This window comes from Lepidochelys kempii, chromosome 1 (assembly GCF_965140265.1).
Source record: "Lepidochelys kempii isolate rLepKem1 chromosome 1, rLepKem1.hap2, whole genome shotgun sequence".
NCBI classification, from domain to species: Eukaryota; Metazoa; Chordata; order Testudines; family Cheloniidae; genus Lepidochelys; species Lepidochelys kempii.
In genome coordinates this window covers 84,705,211-84,727,770 of record NC_133256.1, presented here as the reverse complement: position 1 = coordinate 84,727,770, position 22,560 = coordinate 84,705,211, and positions in this window count along the sequence as shown.

Below are 22,560 nucleotides of genomic sequence, written 5' to 3'. Positions count from 1 at the left end.
TAGGAAAAACTTTTTCACTAGGAGGGTGGTGAAGCACTGGAATGGGTTATCTAGGGAGGTGGTAGAATCTCCTTCCTTTGAAGTTTTTAAGGTCAGGCTTGACAAAGCCTTGGCTGGGATGATTTAGTTGGGGATTGGTCCTGCTTTGAGCAAGGGGTTGGACTAGATGACCTCCTGAGGTCCCTTCCAACCCTGATATTGTATGATTCTATGATTCCTTCCTGTCTCTAATTTGGACTGAAAATTTGTAACTGAAGATGATGGAGAAGATGGAGAGAGAGTAGGGGATCACATTTTGGTGGTCACCTTCCATCCTTTCTTCTCTGTGGGTGGCAGAATAACATTGGAAATCACTAGAGTAGAAAGTATGACTTTGCTGTCTAGCAGTAGGGATAAAGTAGTCTCCTCTTTAGCTTGTCCCATCCTCTGAAATGGCCAATTTTATCTTCAATTTGTCTAATTTCCTATTCAGTGGGTACATTAGTGAGCATGAAGAGATGTTTGGTGCTCAGTTCTCTCCAGCTCACATCAAGTTATAAGTCACGTCTAGCAATCCATACTGTGATTTTACTTTATTTCCCTGGGGAACCAGTAGTATTAAGGTCTGGGTTAAAAAACAAACAAACAAAAAAAACCAGGATCCCAGCAGTGACTCCTGCGTAGTGTCCCTGTCCACCAAATTGCCCTTTTAATGATAATCTGCTTACAAGTTTTGATGAATGGGCCTGGGTTCATCTGGATCCCACCTCCAGCTCTGCAGGGTGTAATTTATTTATTCTCTTCTCAGAAAAATTTACTTGGTGATGACTCCAATCCCCACCCCTTGTTCCTTCCTGATAGGATCACCAGGGCAACTTGGAAGGAAGATTCTAAGCACAAGGTAATCCTGAATTATTTGCCAGATAGTTTGAGACTCCTAAGGAATAATACAAACATAGATAATATATTCAGAGTAATCAAATTAAACAGGAAGTAAATATGACATAGAGGGGAAACCAACACTCTCAGGGTCACCATTGCCCTCCTAACAGTGATAATACCTTTGAATTTCCCCAAAACTCTCAGTCACATGACCGGATATAGAAGGAATAGTATTTAATGTCCCCATTGGTACATGTACACTGTGGAGTCATTGATGACCAGGAAAAATAATATTTTCTATAGCAGAAATAAGCAAGTTGGCTGACTTGGATCGGCAAAGCCCCAAAAAGTGACATGTGAGAATAAGATATGTGAGAGGGCAAGGCCAGATGGCTATAGAAAAGTAGTGGGAGACAGACATATTAGCCCCAGGCTAAACAAATAAGTAAATGGCAGCTGCTCCAGGTCAATTAAGACACCTGGAGCCAATTAAGATCTTTCCAGAAGGCAGGGAAGATAGCTACATTGATTGGGACACCTGAAGCCAATCAGGGGCTGGATGAAACTAGTTAAAAGCCTCCCACTTAGTCAGGTGTGTGTGTGTGTGTGTCAGAAGCTGTGGGAGGAAGTTGTGCTGTTGGAGAGACTGAGCACAAGGAAGGAGGCCCTGAGGTAAGGGTGAAGTGTATCTTGAGGAAGTGGGGGCTGCTGTGGGGAAGTAGCCCAGGGAATTGTATGTCTCGTGTTTCTAAAAGGTCAGCTACCATAGCTGATACTATTAGGGTCCCTGGGCTGAAGCCTGCAGTAGAGGGTGGTCCTAGGCTCCCCCCTTAGACCCACTGATTAATCACTAAGACTGGGAGACAACAGAGACTGTGTGTCACGGTTCCTCCCCCACTCTGAACTCTAGGGTACAGATGTGGGGACCTGCATGAAAAACCTCCTAAGCTTATCTTTACCAGCTTAGGTCAAAACTTCCCCAAGGTACAAAATATTACACCTTGGACTGGCCGCTACCACCACCAAACTAATACTGGTTACTGGGGAAGAGCTGTTTGGACGCGTCCTTCCCCCCAAAATACTTCCCAAAACCTTGCACCCCACTTCCTGGACAAGGTTTGGTAAAAAGCCTCACCAATTTGCCTAGGTGACTACAGACCCAAACCCTTGGATCTGAGAACAATGAAAAAGCATTCAGTGTTTTACAAGAAGACTTTTAATAAAAAATAGAAGTAAATAGAAATAAAGAAATCCCCCCTGTAAAATCAGGATGGTAGATATCTTACAGGGTAATTAGATTCAAAAACATAGAGAACCCCTCTAGGCAAAACCTTAAGTTACAAAAAAGATACACAGACAGAAATAGTTATTCTATTCAGCACAATTCTTTTCTCAGCCATTTAAAGAAATCATAATCTAACACATACCTAGCTAGATTACTTACTAAAAGTTCTAAGACTCCATTCCTGGTCTATCCCCGGCCAAGACGACTACAGACAGACACAGACCCTTTGTTTCTCTCCCTCCTCCCAGCTTTTGAAAGTATCTTGTCTCCTCATTGGTCATTTTGGTCAGGTGCCAGCGAGGTTACCTTTAGCTTCTTAACCCTTTACAGGTGAGAGGAGCTTTCCCCTGGCCAGGAGGGATTTCAAAGGGGTTTACCCTCCCTTTATATTTATGACAAGGCCATTGCAGAGAAGCTAAATGAATTCTCTGCATCAGTCTTCACAGCTGAGTATGTGAGAGAGATTCCTACTTCTGAGCCATTCTTTTTAGGTGACAAATCTGAGGAACTGTTAAGATCAAGGAGTCATTAGAGGAGGTTTTGGAAAAAAATGATAAACGAAACAGTAATAAGTCACGAGGACCAGATGGTATTCACCCAAGAGTTCTGAAGGAAATCAAATGTGAAATTGCAGAACTACTAACCAAGCTTCTGTACCAAATGACTGGAGGATAGCTAATGCAACAGCATTTTTAGTAAGGGCTCCAGATGTCATCCCGGCATTAAAAGGTTGGTAAGCGTGACTAGGCAACAAAATGGCAGATGAAATTCAACACTGACAAATCCAAAGTAATGCATATTGGAAAACATAATCCCAACTATACATATAAAATGATGGGGTCTAAATTAGCTGTTACCACTGAAGAAAGAGATCTTGGAGTTATTGTGTATAGTTCTCTGAAAACATCCACTCGGTGTGCAGTGGCAGTCAAAAATGCAAACAGAATGTTGGGAATCATTAAGAAAGGGATAGATATTAAGACATAAAAATCACATTTCCTTTATATAAATCCATAATATGCCCACATCTTGAATATCGCATGCAGATGCAGTCACGCCATCTCAAAAAAGATATATTGGACTTGGAAAGGGTTCAGAAAGGGGCAAGAAAAATGATTAGGGGTATGGAATGATTTCTGTATGAGGAGAGATTAATAAAACTAGGACTTTTCAGCTTGGAAAAGAGATGACAAAGAGGGGATATAATTTAAGGTCTATAAAATCATGCCTGGTGTTCAGAAATTAAAAAGAAGTATTATTTACTCCTTTTCATAACTAGAGCTCACCAAATTAAAGTAATAGGCAGCAGGTTTAAATTCAACAAAAGGAAGTATTTCTTCACACAACACACAGTCAATCTGCAAAAGTCTTTCCAGAGGATGTTGTGAAGACCAAGACACTAATAGGGTTCAAAAAAGAACTGGATACATTCATGGAGGATAGATCAATCAATGGCTATTAGCCAGGATGGGCAGGGATGGTGTCCCTAGTCTCTGTTTGCCAGAAGCTGGGAATGAGCGACAGGGAATGGATCACTTGATGATTACCTGTTCTGTTCATTCCCTCTGGGGCATCTGGCATTGGCCACTGTCAGAAGACAGGATTCTGGGCTAGATGGACTTTTGGTCTGACACAGTATGGCTCTTTTGTTCTTATATTATTCTGTAAGTAAATATATATATTTTAAAATATTAATTGCTAACAGATGAGTAGAGATATGGCTGGAGAACATGCAGTTATTCTCCCAGCCACACTGGAAGAAAGATCAGACGCAACTGATATAGTTTTATTAGGCTGCAACATAAAATTAGAAGCCCAATCCCCCTTCCCTGGCTTTCTTAGGGTTGCTTTTCTCTAAATCCACTTACAATACATTTTATCCAATAATCATATCCCTATCCCTTCCATAATGAGTACTTGTACTAGACATCTGCCACATGTTTAGTTACTAAATTATGACATTTTAACATAACCTGCCTGCCCACCCCCCTGGGTCCCTGACCTCTTGTGGAGAAAATGAAGAATCCCACACCCCAGCTCAGCCAATCTGACAGTGAGGGAAAATAATTCCTTCCCAGCCCTGAAGAAAAATATGACAAGCACAATCTCCATAGGGTTCATGATAAAATCCAGTTCTACTCTGATTCCATAGGTAGGAGGGTGGGAGTTAGCCCAATTGCAGTGTGAGGCTTCTCTGGAAGGGGCTTCTCTGGAAGTAACCTGGAAGGACAGAATCCCACACATGGTCCAGTCACTTCCTGTTCCTCCCTGCTCTGGTAAGCTCTCCCTGTCACTGATCAGAGAAGGGGCAACAACCCCTTTTCATCTGGCCAGCCAGACAAGAACCTACTGCACAAAGTAGCATTAAGCACATTCACTTTGTGTTTGGAAAGGAAAAGAAAGGCACATTGCCTACTTTATAAATGCTCTCACTGTTTTCACTTACTGTCTCTTTATAGTTGGTAAGAATAGCCGCCAAGTTAGATGAAAATATAAAAAGCATACTATGTTTTTGTTGTTATGCAGACATTTATCAACACAGGCTTTAGGCCAGTACAATTTTTTCAATTGAAATGCTTCTGTTGACTGTACCTTCTTTGACCCTCAACAACGCCTAGCACAACCTGCAGTACAGAACAGTATATAACAGGTTATTCCAATATACCATAACAGGACCACTTAAATGCTGCTGATTCCCCATCAGTGAAAGCAAAGCAAAAACAGAACATCTGAAGGTAAATAAACACAAATATGGAGAATAATTTGTAAAAAAATACAGCAGTTCAAATACACAATGAGATTAATTACAATGGAAGGCACAGGCAAATCTTTGGTGTGTCTACACAGCAAAGTCTATACACAAGTTAGCCCACCTGAGCTAGCTTGAATCTAGTTATTGTGGATAATAGCATAGAAGACAGAACAGCATAGGCATCAGCGTAGGTATTTCAAGCCCAACATGGACTTGGCAGGGTGAATTAAATAGATTTCTGATTGGATTATATAAATACTTTGTTTCTTTAAAAAATCTATTAAATTGATTTTTAAATTTCCCATAACTTATGTTAAATATCTAAATTTAACTTTTCATGTTATAATTTCAAAATTAATGTTAAGCACTACATTCTTGTTACCAAAGTTTTAATGAAAGTCAAACAACTGAGCACCTGGAACCAGAGTCTGTTGAACTGCTATCTCAGGTTTTGACAGACTTTTAAAGGTACACAGAGGATATTTTCTTAATTTCAGTTTATTCAACTAGTTTAGTTCAATTACTAGAATTCATTCACATTTAAGAAACCAACTGGGAGTTTAAAAAACAACAGCAAAACTTGTTTCCCTGTTCCAATCAATCCTGATATGAAAAGGAGGTCTACTGGTTCTAGTTTTGAAGTGTGTGATGGCCAGAAACAATCAGTGCAATTCATTACCTACAGATAATATTTCTTTCAATAGATTAGTTGGCTTAAAATGCAAAATGTAGTTTTATGGAACTAAGAAATATAGTTAACTGGTTTTTAATTATTTAATTGCATTTCAATTTCCATCCAAAGAGATCTTACACAAATTTTGAGTAAAACAATAATCAGCTAGTGAAGAAACACATCATTTAACATTTTCTAACATAATTAAAATGTAAAAATTAAGAATCTGAATATATATTAAGTTAAATAATTGCTTAAGCATACACACATGTGTGTATATACACACACGTGTGCATGTGTGTATGTATACATGTGTGTGGTGTGTATGTATATGTATGTATGTGTATGTATATATATAATATCATACACACTGTGTATCTTGGTTGACAAAAATGAAGTGCCAATTTCATTGTAAACTAAAATTTTAGTTGCAAATCAGCATGTGTTATCGGTTACCAACCAGTGAGAACCAATGTTTCTTTAGGAAAATAGCCAAGTATGAAAGCAAAACAAGATAAACGTTGATTTAAAACAAGGGTTTTTGCTTCCTCATTGAAATTGCTATGATTTCAATCAATCCACCCAGACCCTGGGTGTTCATTTGTCTCACTAGTTCACTCTGTGCTGTCTTTACTACTCTTGTTACCCACACTAGCTGGATTCAAGCTAGCTTTGGTAGGATAGCCCATGCACAGCTTCTGCTGTGTAGGCATATCCACTACCTACACAGAGTGTATGGTGGGATGGAACATGCTGCCTGATTAAAGTAAAATTCCTAACGAGTTGCTATACTGTAGTCAGATTTTTCTCTCTAAATTCTTTGAAGAAATTATCTCTATCAGCCTGTGCGTTAAACAGTTATTGTATTACCTACATTAGTGTGAACAAAGAAAAAATCTGTTCTGTTTCAGCAGGATTTACTCTCTAATTTCAGCAGCCTGTCTTGCGGTGAAATCCTGAGCCCACTGAAGGCAATTGGAGTTTTACTATTTATTTTAATGTGGCCACAACTGCGTCCTTAATCTTCAATATTGCCAAAATCAAGATTTAAAATAGCCTTATTTCCACTGCTCTTGTTTCCTGCTATCAATAGTCTGAAATATATTTTAGTATAAAAAGATGACTATATTTACTTTGTCATTATGTTACAGCCTTGGTCATCCAATGAATCCTGTCAGAGTTCCTAACACAGATGTTCTGCCCCTCAGGTGGTTTTCTTTTGAATCTATTTCCTTTGAAGTGACCAATTTTAAACATATATTTAAGTCAATATATTTTCTTGATATAATCTTTCCCTTACTGAGGATATCTTCTCCTAATCTGTTACCTCTTCTCCCTTCCTATTCTACTATTGATCACATTTTCTATAGGATTATGTTTGCTTGATTAAGCTTCCCCCTCCTCTCCTCCCTGCATGAGGTTAGTTAGTGTGGAGCTTGACTAATTCTGTCTATAGTGGTCTCACAGGAACCTCACCATTTCTTCTTTGAGTAAGATAATTCAGGAGAAAAGGAGTCTTTGGCTTTGATTTTAGACATTATGCTTTCTGTTTTCCACAGGATAAAGACCTCTCAGTCTAGGTAGTTAAATATATTTCACTTGTTACATAAATTATTAAAGAAGCAAAAAGTCATATGTCTAGTTAGGAGTTCAAAGACAGTATGCTGCTGGAAAAGAGTCAGTCTCTGCCCACCACAAAGGGCCCAGTTCAGATTCCATTAAAGTCCTTTGAGATACTAATGGAATCCTCTTTAATATGTAAACTTCTCCAAAGAAAAAGAAACACCAACACCTTTCCACGGTTCAATTACAAGAGAAGTGCTCTTTAACCAGTTTCGAAAAAGGCAGATTCTAGCAATGTACAACATAACACTTCAGAGCTCTATTTTGCATCTATCGTGGAATAAACACATCTCAGGTTTAGAAGTTTTAATAAATTTTAGAAATTTCCAATACATTTTCACAAGTTTCCAAGATCTTGGCCCAAAATTGGCCTATGAACCACATGAAAACTGCCATGCTATACTTGTATTTCTTTCTTAAATCAGGCAAATGCAACTTCCCTATCTTCCCCTCTCCAAACCTGAACACTGGGATCCTTCTTGTCCTTTTCCTATCCCCTTGCTCAGATGTGTGTGTGTGTATATATATATATATATATATATATATATATATAGTGTGTGTGTTCATCTTCTTCCTGTCAACTTACCTGTATGTCCCATGGGTTTTTTCTAAATAAATAAACCAACCTTATAACCCAAACAACACACCATAGAACTAATATGATGTTTGCCAGCCATCATTCTTATCACTTTGCCTATGTGTTGTGTTCCTTTCATCCCTGCCTTTTTTCTGTCTTGTATATTTAGATTCCAAAAATCTTTGGGGCAGGGACTATGGCTCACTGAATGTTTTCAGTGCCCAGTAAAATCGGTCACTGATGCAGACTTTGGAACTTTGGGCATTACCACAATAATAAAATAATCACTATAGATACAGAAACATAAGGAATTGGATGGTTTTTTAAAAATTTTAGTTTGACATAGTTGAGTGGCTTAAAACATATAACTTATAGTTCCAGTTTAAGCATTCCATTATAGTTTCTCAACTAGGTGTATACCTAATGGTGGAAACCCTTAGGGGCTGTATTTTCATCTTGATACTACCATAGTATGGAAGATTTTTTTTCAACTAGTTGACATAGGTGCAGAGCACAGAAGTGAATAGATACCTCTAACTCTGATACTTTGTAATACTGGCATTCTTCACTTGGAGTGCAAATATTGAGATTATAGTACAAGAAAAATAAAACTCTTGTTAAAAGACCCCATAGAAGTTGGTATCTACTATCTATAGTATATTTATATTACTACTTTTCAAATTTAGTTTTGAAAGTTAGGGTTCAATGACAAAGCTTTTTCCTTTTGCAACTTTTCAAGGTTAATCAAGCTGTCAGAAAGAAATTGCAAATACACGTGCCTACAGTGAACATTACAAAATGTGCAATCACAGCAGGAAAAGGAATATGCTTTCCACTTGGTTGAAGTGCATTTATCAAGAGAGTTCTAAAGGAAAATGGTCTGTAACTTAGATGCAGTTAGGAGTCTTTTATAAAAATAGCTACAGACTCATGTCATGTTAATACTTTTTCAAAATATTGCTTTGAAAGGATATAAACTAGGGATGAACTTGGAAGGAAAAAGCTGTGTGATAAAATAGAGCAAGGAAATATGAGTATCTTTCGATTCAGTCTGATTCTTGCCACTACATTTTCAAAAAGGTTATGATTGTGTTGCACATCTGACAGTGGCAATTGCTTATCTAATTGGGCATGCAACTTCCCTTGCATGCAGTTTAATGTTTAGATAGGTATTAAGTAGTAGCATAACTATTCAAAGCCAGACTGTGCTTAGCCCTTTGCAGGTGCTAAGTTGGACAGGGATATCTCAGGTAGCACATAATGGGTAATAATATGAAAGGAGTCCATGCTTCTAAAACTGAAATAGCTCTTTATTAAGATAACGATTTTGTGCAAGAAGTTACTGACTTACTGGGGCCAGAGGTTACTAATACACATTCCATCCTAGGGGCATGAGTTTTTTTTTTTTTTAAATCTCCAGGCCACTGTAGCCTGTTAGGCCTCATAGTCCTTCACTTATGCTGGCCTTTGAACTAGTCTCCCACACTTCTTGTTTGTGTTACTACGGTTGGTGGGGAATCTTGCTTCCATGCTGTTGCTGCATTCATTCTGTTCATTGGCATCCTGCTGGTTGGTCCTCTGTGTTGCTCATATAGTTTATTTTTTCTGACTCTCCTGCATTAAGTCAGCTGATAGCTGGCTCATCCAGATAGATGGGGCCAGGACTAGAAAAAGTCTCAGCTATCTTCCTCTACTCCACAATTCTCTTTGGTTTTGTCTCCACTACTGTTCAGAGTCTGTAGCTATGTCAAATGACCTGTGCCCCACAGCAGTTTGGAATATTACTTTTCATCACTGCTTTGTGTGGCTATTTGATGCCTTGATATCTTCCTAGAAAATGGAGACACAAATGCTAAAGTAAGGAGCAACAATACTGAAAATGAAGTAATTATGGGGAAACAAGGCCTCAGTGAAATGAATGAAAATGGTAAAATATTTGCTGATTTGTGTGGCATTAACTGTCTGGCCATTGGAGAAATTATTTCCCCTCACTGTACTATCTACAAGGTAACTTTGAAGTCACCAGATCACAGAACAGAGAACCAAATTGATCACATTACAATTTGGCACAATTTGAAGAACTTTAGAAGATGTATGTGTCAGGAATGGGGCAAATGCAAGAATGGACCATGCATTAGACTGTCCACAATGGAATGTAGCTAATCTGCGACTGCTAGTAGCAAAATATCTCCAAGAGCCCAGACACTAGATGGGGAGGACTCTGAGTTACTACAGAGAATTCTTTCCCAGGTGTCTGGCTGCTGGGTTTTGTGCACATGCTCAGGGTGTAACTGACTGGTTATTTGGGTACAGAAATTTTTACTTCTAGTCATATTGGCAGAGACTCTGGGGGAGGGGAGGTTCGCCTTTCTCCCCTTTTGTATTATAGGGCATGGGTTACTCGAAGGTTTAAACTAGTGTCAATGGTAGATTCGCTGTAACTTGAAGTCTTTAAATTATGATTTGAAGACTTCAGTAACTCAGCCAGAGCTTATGGGTCTATTACAAGAACGGGTAGGTGAAGTTCTGTGCCTTGCAATATGCAGGAGGCCAAACTAGATGGCCACGATGGGCCCTTCTAGACTTAAAGTGTGTGCATTTATGAGGTCTTTACAGACTTGAAGAACACAATGGATATTCTGGCAGGGTTCTTACAAAATATATGGGGAAAAGAAAGGAGAACAAGTCAGCACAAAGGCTAGAGGGATATTCAACTGTTGTCCATCCCATGTAAAATACTTCCATGCATTATCCTAGGGAGACTAAACAAAGCAGTAGGTTCAAGGCTGTGACAAGGGCAGGCAGGGTTTAGATAGGGTACATGAGTACATCAGATAGTAACCCTACATATCTTCATAGCATTGTCAATCAAACCACAATCACTGTTCTCCATAAATTTCACAGATTTCCAGAAAGCCTTTGACAAAGTGGCTAGCTCAGTCTTATGGAAGTTTCTACCTTACTATGGAAACCCCCAGAAGTTTGTAAATATTATTCAGAGCTTCTATGAAAAGGACATGCCACATAATGCATTACAGTAAACTGAATAAGGCATGCAAGGTAACTACCTGTGCCACACAAGGGCACGTTCCTACTGGTCATGCATGTGGTAATCAGAGACATCACAGAACAGACAAGGGATATATAGTGGACTTTCACGCAGAAGCTAGATGTCATCTGCAATGCTGAGGACACCAGCCTACTGTCCCTTACCAAAGGGATATGTAAGCTAAAGCAAAAATATCTCCAGACCTATACACAGATCATCAACATCAAGAAAACTAAAACCATGAGAATCTACGCACAACATCAATAACTCTTTCTAGGATTGACATAGAAGTCCAACACTTCATATATCTTGGCAGCACTGTGAGCAAAACAGGTGGAACAGATGAAGACATTATAGTCAGAATAGTGAAAGCCAGACATGCCTTTGTGACACTAAAACCAGTCTAGAGAAACGGACATTTTGCTTTCCAAACTAAACATTGAATATTTAATAGCATTGTAAAAATCTGTCTGACTATATGGCACTGAAACGTAGACATTTATTAAGATCTTATGTTTGAGCTGGTATACACAGATAAGGGGGAAACCAGAAGCTGTAGGAAGGAGTCCAGAGAAGGAGCAACAAGGGCTGAGGGAAAACAGATCACAGTTGCACGTTTAGGGTCCCCAGACTGGAACCTGGAGTAGTTGGTGGGCCTGGATTCCCCTACTGGCCACTGGAGCAGTCGCACCATCAGGACAGAGCTAGAAAAGACTTCCTGGGACTATTTCTGTAAAATGACATTAGGTAACCACCAAAAGTGGAAACCACATAGTGATCTGGCTGGAGGACTGAGTCATGAAGAGGAGGCTTCAGTTCCTGGAATGAGAGAGGCCACAGGGCAAGACACCACCACAGGAACAGGTGTCACCTGTGGTGACTAGACCCTACCACTGACCTTATTATCTAAAGTGCAAGTTTTTAGAAGCAGCTTCTTCAGATAAACTCTCAAAAGATGGGCAGGAAAAAAGTCATAGATGAACAGCTTTGGAGAAGGACAAAGCAAACTTATAGGACAGGAGAGTATTGAACAAAAGTAGAGGTGGCTAAGACACATGGAGGAAGGAACTGAACACGAGAGACACTGGACTGGAATTCCAAAGGCAGGAAGTGACAATGTGGAAATTCACAACAGAAGCAGAACTGAAAGCTATCAAAATGTCATGAGATACAGCTAAGATTTCAGGAAAAGACCTCCAAAGTTGAAAGGCCATGCTCAAGACCTTATGTTCCCATGAAATTAAAAGGAATAAGTATATATAATTAATGTCAATCAGCATAGCTTTATGCAAAACTGATCCTGTCAAACTAACTTGATATCTTTTTTTTTTATGAGACTTCGAGTTTAATTGATAAAGGTAATAGCGTTGATGTAATATGCTTAGACTTCTCTAAAGTCTTTGACTTGGTACTTAAATGATGCAAAATTAACATGACACATTAAATAGATTAACAACTGGAAAACTGACAGGCCTCAAATGTAATTGTAAGTGGGAAATAATCTTAGAGTGGGTGTATTTCTAGTGGGTTCCTATAGGCATCAGTGGCCCTATGCTATTTTTAACATTTTTATCAATGAACTGGAAAAAGACACAATCACTGGTAAAGTTTGCAGAGAACACAAAAGTTGGAGGAGTGGTAAATAATCAGGAAGACAGGTCACAGATACAGACAGATTTGGATTCCTTGGTAAACTGGGCACAAGCAAACTGTGTTTTAATATGTTTAACTGTAAATCTGTACATCTTGGGGGGGGTTGGGGAAAAAATGTAAGCTATATTACAGGATGGGGTCTCTATCCTGGGAAACTGACTCTGAAGATTTGGGGAAGGGGGAGATAGATAACCGAACATGAGCTCTAGTGCCACACTGCTGGCCAAAAGAGGAAATGTGATCCTTGGATGAATAAGCAGGGGAATCTCAAGTAGGATGACAGAGGTAATAGAATCACTATTTGGCATATTGAAATATTGTGTCCAGAATTCAAGAAGGATATTGATAAATTAGAGAGGGCTCAGAGAAGAGTGACAAATGATTAAAGGATTAGAAAACATGCCTTATAGTGGCAGACTCAAGGAGATCAATTGATTTAGTTTAACAAAGAGAAGGTTAAGGGGTGAGTTGATCCAAGTCTATAAGTACCTACCTAGGGAACAAATATTTGATAATGGGATCTTCAGTATAGTAGAGAAAGGTATAACATGACCCTGGGGCTGAAGTTGAAGTCAGAAGGGGAATTAAGTTGTACATTTTTAACAATGAATAATTAAACATTGGAGCACTTTACCAAGCATCATAGTGGATTCTTCACTGGCAATTAAAAAAAATCCAATCTTGATTTATAAAAAAAAATATATATATATATATATATATATATATATATATATATATATATATATATATATATATATATATATATATATATATATATATATGGTATATTTCAATAAGCAATTATTTCTGTACAGTTCTATGCCCTGTGTTATGCTGGACTAGATGATCACAGTAGTTCCTTCTGGTCTTAGTCTCTGAAAATATAGATATAATGTCTGATCCATTCTGTACTAGTGTCAGGCGCCATAATGAGGTCTCTTTTGCAAGCTTGACAATTCCTTCTTCTGATAGAACTCTGTGGTAGTTTCAAAGGCTTCATGTGGAGTCTATTTCTAGCTTCAGTTTGCTCTCTAGGTGTCGCTTTCCTTGAAAATTTGGCCTGTCGGCAACACCCTAGGTGTTCATCAAGTGCATGGCAGTCCTGGTAGCGTTTCTGCGCAAGCAGCAGGTACAGGTTTTCCCGTACCTCGACGACTGGCTGATCAAAGGCCGTTCCAGATCTCAAGTAGAGGCACAGGTTGACTTCATAAGAAGGACATTCGACGAACTGGGTCTCCTTCCAAATGAGGCGAAATTGACGTTGTCCCCTGTACAGAGGATAGAGTTTATAGGGGCAGTGCTAGAATCAACTCAAGCCAGCGCATACTTCTCAGAATCCAGATTTCAGTCACTGGGCAACGTCCTATGGGGCCTCAAGCAGTTCCATACCACTACAGCAAGGAATTGCCTGAAGCTTCTAGGGTACATGGCTGCTTGTACCTACATAGTACAGCATGTCAGACTCAGGCTTCACCCACTTCAGTCATGGTTAGCGTCAGTATATCAATCAGTTCAGGGTGATTTGGACAGTGTCATAACCCTGCCTCGCCCCATACTAGACTCCCTCCTGTTGTGGTTCAACCCACAAGTAGTATGTGCAGGGGTCCCTTTCACCAGCCCCCAGCCATCCTTCTCATTAGTGACAGGCATCAGATTTGGTATGGGGGCATATTTGAGAGACCTCCGGACACAAGGACTCTGGTCTCAGGCAGATCTCACTCTGCATATCAATGTCAGAGAACTGAGAGCGGTGCACCTGGCGTGCCAGACTTTCAGAGTCCATATATCAGGGAGATGTGTATCAGTCCTCACGGACAACATCACAGCAATTTTTATATCAACAAACAGTGGGGTGCACGCTCCTCTCCCCTGTAACAGGAAGTCCTCATGCTGTGGGACTTCAGTTTAGAGCACTCGATACACCTGCAGGCATCATACTTCCCTGGGATAGAGAATGAGCTGACAGACAGTCTCAGCCAGGTCTTTTCACGGCCACAAGTGGTCCCTCTGACCAGACATAGTGAGCTCAATCTTCCATCACTAGGGCTTTCCCCAGATAGACTTGTTCACCACGTGATGCAACAGGAAGTGTCAGCTGTTCTGCTCCTTCCTGAGTCACAGCCCAAGATCCATAGCGGATGCGTTCCTCCTTCCATGGGGAAGTCATCTCCTATCCTCATTCCTGCTGGTTCCTATTGTTCACAAGGTGCTGCTCAAGATCCGCAGGAACCGAGCCCTAGTGATATTATAGCTTTGGCCTCGCCACATCAGCACTGGTACACATCGCTCCTGGAAATGTCCCCGTAGCAACTCTGGTCACCCTACCACTCGTCCTGGACCCAATAACGCAGGATCACAGCCACCTCCAACATCCAAACCTCAAGCTGCTCCACCTCCAACGTGGAAGCTCCATGGCTCCTCTGATCAAGTCAGACAAGTTCTTCTTGGCAGTAGAAAGCCTTCCACAAGGGTGATGTACCCTGCCAAATGGAATAAGTTCTCAATCTGGTGGGAGCAGCATCTTCAGTCTCCAACGCTCGCCTCAGTGTCATTTATACTGGACTACCTCCTCCATATTAAGCAACAGGCACTGTCCATGTTGTCAATAAGGGTTCACTGGGCTGCCATCTCCACCTTCCATCCAGGCGCAGAGGGCTGCTCTGTCTTTGCGAATCCAATGGTCAGTCATTTCCTTAAAGGTCTCGACAGCCTATACCCTCAGGTATGACAGCCTATCCTGACTTGGGACCTGAATCTGGTCCTTTACAGAATTATGGGACCATCATTTAAGCCACTGGCAACATGCTCCCTACTTTAATTCGCATACAAGGTGGCATTTCTGGTGGCAATAACCTCAGCTAGGAGAGTGTCTGAGCTCAGGGCCCTTACATCAGAGCCCCCCCTTACACTGTATTCCATAAGGACAAGGTTCAACTCAAACCTCACCCGGATTTTTTCACAAAGGCTGTCTCCCAGTTTCACATCAACTGAAACATCTTCCTCCCAGTTTTCTACCCTAAGCCGCATTCCAGCAGCAGGGAGCAGAGGCTTCACTCATTGGCTGTCCACAGAGTTCTAGCCTTCTATAGTGAGAGAATGAAGCCATTCTGAAAGTCCATCCAGTTATTTGTGGCTGATAAAATGAAAGGCCTTCCGGTCTCATCGCAGTGTATCTTGTCGTGGATCATATCATGAATTCAGGAGTGCTACCACTTGGCGAAGATGCCTGCTCCGCCAATCACTGCACACTCCACTAGGGCTTAGGCCTCCTCAGCAGCATTCCTGGTGCAGGTCCCCACACAGGAAATCTGCAGAGCAGCAATGTGATCCTCTATACACACTTTCACCACACACTATGCGATCACTCAGCAGGCCAGAGATGACACGGCCTTCGGACGAGCAGTGCCAGTGGATGACTCCGACCCTACCCCCTGAACTTAGCTTTGTGAGTCACCTGATTGGAATGGACATGAACAAGCATTCGAAGAAGAAAAAATGGTTACTCACCTTCTCGTAACTGTTCTTCGAGATGTGTCGTTCATGTCCATTCCAATACCCTCCCTCTACCCCTCTGTTGGAGCAGCCAACAAGAAGGAACTACGGGGGTGGTGGGTCATCAGGGGCCTATATTGGGTGCCATGAAGATGTGACTCCAGGGGCCGCCGAGGCTGATCCTACGGATTCTGCTAAGGGAAAAAAATCTTCCAGCTGGCGTATTAGAATGCTGGACAGGACCTCTTGTGACTGTTCTCCCTCCTTTCTGACATTGAAGATATCCTTGTGCTGTATTGTGATCAAATCCATGGCTTGCTCTGCCCTGTTGCTCATCACTGGGTGGTGCTCCTGAGTGTCAAGTACTATAAATCCAAGCATCCAATCTCTTGTTGCATGCATTTGCCCAATGGCCTCAGAATGGTATTATTATTCATCACAGGCACTTGATCACATTTCTCTGGTCTAATATTTCTGCTTATCAGAGTTGCTGGACTCATATTACCGTTGGCTCCCCAATCAACAACCAACTTGATTCTTGCTAGATCTAACAGATGTGCTGGCCACCTCTTCCTGCAGTTCCCATTGACCAGAAATGGCAAAACGCAGCCACAGGGAGCTGCAGAGAGTCAACGTAAACACAATGTCTTGCGGTCCCCACAGTGGATTACCCTGATGGGCCGCATGGCAAAGGTTGCCGACCCGTGGATTAGATCTTTTACTCTTACTCTCTCCTGTAAACTAGATGACATGTCCCACAAACAATCCTGTAACTAACAAGGAACCAAAGATAGCTGACAGAGATCTCACTCTGCAGTGCACGTATCTATTCCCTCTGTTGTCTCTTTGGATTTAAAGAAGAAACCCTCTCTACAGTCTCATTGCATCGCAGGGCACAGTGCTTAACACCTTTATCATCTGCTCCAGTGTTTTGGGCATTATTCCTGGCAACAGTGCCCTCACTTCAGTGAAAAAGCTTTACCTTGATTTTCTCAACTTTATGCTCCATAGTAATGGGCTGTATACAACCAACCAATTCTTGCTTCCACCACTTCCATGCTTCATGCTTTTTCTGTCTGTAAATCCCTTTAAGTCCATCCATGCTAACTGTTTGCTCAATTCCTATGTGGTGCTTTGTCTCCCTGTGGGTCTCACTAGACTGACTGATACCATCATGTTTCATATACCATGTGCTGAGTAAACATGAGATTACTCCATGTTTATAAATCTAAAGTGGTTCTTTATAAAGATAACTATTCACAGAGATACTGTATCCGTGGCTAGCATGCTAGTTATATTCAAACAGGCTCATTTTGCGGTGCCTCTTCCCAGCTCTTCCTTCCTGAGACCTGTACTCTTCCTTCCAAGTTCCATACATACATGGGGAGAGCAGGCATAAGAAACCTATATTTTAATCTCATAAATAAGATTATGATCTTGTGTTCTTCCAGAGGGGCCTGGTGCTATTAAAGAGTGGAAGTATTGCTCCCTTCTGGTGCTGCATTCAATGCTCACCACTTGAAATAAGGACAAAGCCATAGCTCGACTTCTTCCTTCTCATTGGCCAGCTGAGCTGGCTGGCTATCGGAGGAGAAGCACACATTGTAGGGGGTGAGAGCTGCTACTGCACAAGGAATCTGGCTGATTGAACACATTAACAGTTTTGCCTGAGACAATACATCACGATTAGGATCTTGACTTCTTAAGAAATACAGGACCAGTCAGTACATTGTCTTTTTCCAGACATCATAGTTGATTACACCTTCAAGTTCATCACCAAGTTCAAACATTTAATACTTCTGAAAATAGGATTTTCCAGTTAGGGAAATAACTGACAACTATTTTTATGTAGGAGAGAACACGGACTTTTTCTTTTTTTAAAACACACACACAAAGTAGAGTCTGACTTTTATAGCCAGAGGTGCACTGGCACCGTGCAGAGCCCCAGGGGGAATACTGGCTCCTCTGTAGCACAGCCTTTCATGATTTAGGCACAGGTCTTCCAATGCACAGGAAAGAACAGCCTTTAGTTCACACCCTTTCCTATGTGTCAGCTTTGCAGAGGAAAAAAAAACAGAAGAAAAATATTTGTCACTACACTAAGCTATTACTGGATACACAAAGAACAAATCGAATGAATAAAGTTCCTGTTTTACAGCATAATTTCAGGTTAAAAATACACTTTAACCATCAGCCCGTCTCCTCCCAATCTCCTGTCCAAACTGGATGTGTCACTACACCTCCTGTAACATGACCTTTCTTCCACCAATGCAACAATATCAATTACTCAGATCAGAGCCATTTCCAGAAGGACAACTTAACTGAGGCTTTCTGTTAGTGAAATCCACTGCAGCAACTACATTACAATTAAAACTTTATATTTAGCACATTCACTTTTATAATACGTTCTAACCCAAATATCCATATAGATGAGTAGAATTTAGTTTTAACTTTGAACTAGTTTTATTCAGGAATTCTAGAATTTTGGAACAAATGAAGTGACATTAGGTAAAATTCATTGGTGGCATACATGGGTGCTCCTTTCTCGTAGTGAATTTGGCCTGCCTCTACTTTTCACTGGAGCTGGGTAGAAGATGGGTTTTCCACCCCTTTAAAAAAAATTCCCATTCCACATTGGGACAAAACTGAGATCTTATGAAAGGTTTTTTGGGTTTTTTTTTTAACAAAAACAAAGAGAAAACAAACAAAAAAAACAGTGCACCACCAAACCCCATCCCACTCACTTGATTAGTGCCCTAATTGGATGAGACTCTTTCAGTCTTCCCTGTTGGAGCTGTACCACTGTGTATAAATAATGAAATATTAATTAGGCCAGAGAGAGACTAACTGTAGCCCAGTGATTAAGGCACTCACCTGGCTCTTTCAGACAGGTTCAAGTCCCACACCAACTGAATATATATAATTGTTTACTCAAAGTAAAGTGATCTAACAGCAGAGAGTAAGAAAGCCCCCTGCCCCCAGTAGCCTGGAGGTTAGAGGGCTCACATAGGATACTCTGGTTCAAGACCCTGGTCTGAATCAGGCTACATAGTGGCTGGAACCTTGTCCCTCATCCCAGGTAAGTTCCCTAATGAGACTATTCAGGATGTGTGCATGTGGAGGGGTAAGTGTCTGTCTTGAGCAGAAATTCCATCCTTGAGAAACCTCTTAACAAGAGTTTTGTTGAAACTAATATTTCTGCAAAGGTTTTGGTTTCAATGAATCAGCAGTTACCAATTAAACAAATATTTAATAAATTTCCCAGCCAGGTCTATTTATATTTCATGCTAGATTGTGACTTGGCCTACTTGCCCTTCAAGGCAGTAAGGGAGAGAAATAACTCCACCTCCTCACACAGGCTGCTCAGACCTTGGGTGGGTGCACAGTAAGTGGGGCTATAAGCCTGTTTATTTTCTAATCAAAGCACGGGATAGTGTGTGGACAGAAAGGGATCAGGAATGGACAGAGCCTTTGTTAAGCCCCCTGCTCAGTGGCCAACCCAGATGAACCAGTCCAGCAGGTGAAGAAAGGAGACCGAAGTCAAGTAATTTACAGTTGCAGTAGGTTTGCAATACATTACCTCCACCAGAGAGAGAATTGTGGCTTTAAAGGACATTATCCTTTCTCCAAGATTTTCCTAGAGTGATAAAAGTATATATTGCTGTCCTTTACTATGGGCAGTGCCCTTATGACAAATCTAGTCTTATCTGTTGATTCTGAGCCTGCTTCTTGTACTCTCACTTCAGATATAAATATACTACCACCTGTGAGTAAAGATGACAGAACTTGAATACTGGTATCAGAATCTGTCCCTTAATGCCAGATTCTAGCCATCCCCTGCATAGGAGTGCAAGAAAGTTGATAACAACTCATGCCACTAGTGAATTTGGCTCAAGCAGTAAATCAGGGATCGGCAACCTTTGGCATGTGGCGCATCAGGGTAAGCCCCCTGGTGGGCTGGGCTGGTTTGTTTACCTGCTGCGTCTGCAGGTTCAGCCAATCGCAGCTCGCACTAGCCGCAGTTTGCCGTCCCAGGCCAATGGGGGCTGCAGGAAGTGGCGGCCATCACATCCCTTGGCCCACGCCGCTTCCTGCAGCCTCCATTGGCCTGGGACGGTGAACTGCGGCCAGTGGGAGCTGCGATCGGCCAAACCTGTGGCCACCAGGGGGCTTACACTGGCGGGCTGAATGCCAAAGGTTGCCGATCCCTGCAGTAAATGATGAAAAAGGAATTTCAGGTTTTTTACCTCAATTTGGACATATTTTGGTACCCTTATTTATGGTGAGAAGTACTTACTCTGCAAATTTCATTGAAACCATTTGCATGATTAAATGATCTAACATGAGTAAGGACTCCAGGTAAGGTATGTTTATTAAATGTCTGTTTTCATAAACCATGGCTCTTTAAATTTAATAAATTATCTGTGCAGCTTTAAATAATGAGAACTTTTTTTGTCTTCTAAGCTAAAAATCTTTGGAAATATTTTTGAATTATCTTCATGTTCTCACTAAAAGTCCACCTCTTCCCTCTCCATCCACATTGGTTGGTCTCACCTGGAATACTCTCTGCCCTTCCTAAAACCAACCAAACAACCTTCACAATTGTAATAATCTTCTTTTCTCACCTCCTTGACTAGGCTTTCAATCTCCAGCCTCAAGTCTTTCCACTGTCTCCTATTTTCCACTTACCTTTCAGACTCCACATCCTCATTGTAATGCGTGCATAACTCCCGCACTGCCAGCATTTTGTCTTTCATCTCCTCTCACCTGTGGCCTAAAATATTCTTCTTGTCTTTTTACCGTATCTTCTCTTCTAGCTCTTGCCCTGTTGCCTCATTTCACATTCCTCTCTACTCCTGGGATGATATGACTGTTGCACTGCACTAACCATCTTCACTTTCCTTCAACAGTCAGTCTTCTGCTATCTACTCTTCCTTTCTGCCCTACCTTAGTCTCACCTGAAACATATCAGTACTAACTTCATATTATCTTTGTTTCAAACTATTTCTTCATCACTTTGTCTATTTTCTTCCCATTTTATGTCATTCTAATGGAAATGAAAACCTCTTTGTGTAAGGTATGACCCCCCCACCCTTTAAATTTATGCAAAGCATGGTGCAAAACAGTAAAGCTATACAAAATACTTAATACAAATAACTTAAAATCAGAGTGACTTATATTCATTTTGAAACCTTATTTCTTCATGCAAATGGTTCAACTATTAAATCAGGTCTGTTACTAATAATTATATATATAATTACTATGCACAGTATGGTTTTTAGCCTTACAATATCCCTTTCAATTTAACTAACTTCTGAATTTTTTAATCTTAAATTAATAATGATAGCTGATCATTTGTTTATTTTCCTTTGAAAAGCATTGAATATTTCCTCTCATGTATTTAAATTACTTTTTATTACTTCTCAGTATTGTTGATTCCTACTAGGGATTGAATGAGTTGTTTTAGATAGTGTCTACGAAAGTCACTTCTTTTATGGTGAGCTTAATTGGCTCCCATTGGCTGTTAACTCTGACTACCATTGCCTGTTAATTGCCTTTTTTCTCCTGAGCAATACATTTCACAGATCACACCAGCAAACTGACACCTTTCCAGACTAGATGTACTCTAAGAATCTTTCATCTTGTAACTTTATGTTCCTTTAGTACACTGAAAGCTTAGAAAAATATTTTCTGGTCTTTTTGCCTAGCAGACTAAGTTTTTTCCCGTCACTCATGAAACAAGTCAGTACTTCTGATCTTAGACATTTACTGCAAGGATACGTTTTCCCCATGTACTTATAAGTGTATTGTTTCTACTGTGGGTTTTTTTGGGGAAGTGGGGTGGGGAAGGGGTAGTAGTAAGATTTCCTCTAGTATAAGTGAGATCTGACACCTTCCCAGGAAGTACAAAACATCTGTGTGAGACTAGTGTGTAGAGCTACATTAACCTCTTCAAAGGGGAAAGAGAAGGAAAGGTGAAGGATGACAACAATTTCCCCCTCCATGACAGCTAGCGTAAGTGGTGCTATGACAACGGCATTATATGCTGTCACCTTTCAAAAAGTGTAACAGTGGCCATGCTCCTATTGCTCGCACTAAAGTAATGCACCTCCACACCACACCCAGAGCATGCATGTGGCTATCTTAAACTGGGTGCTCTGATTATACTAGCCTCAGAATACAGCAGAGACTAATATTCAAGTGTATTGCACCTGGTGGCTTTCCAGCTATCTGATCCAAACTTTTTAGTCCTCTGCCAGCTGCAAACTCATCTGCCAGATTGTGACCTCAAGTCTGGGGTAAGAGGATTAAACAACTCCCCCCTGCCAAATAACTCACTTCTTTGGCACCCCATTCTCCTAGCCTTGGATTTGAGCAGCTTTGTAGGAAAAAAGTGAAGCTTTCTAAGCCAAGGTTTCTTCTCTAGTGGCTGGATCAAGCTGTTACACAAAGGCCCCTGATCTGCCCAGCAGGAAGAAGCTAGTAGCATTCATTGACGAGCTTGCTTAGAAGTGCGTTGAAAGCACAGAAAATGGTAGGGAAGAGGGATTTTAGATCAAGCTCTTTGAAGAAACCCATAATAAGTGGAGGGAGC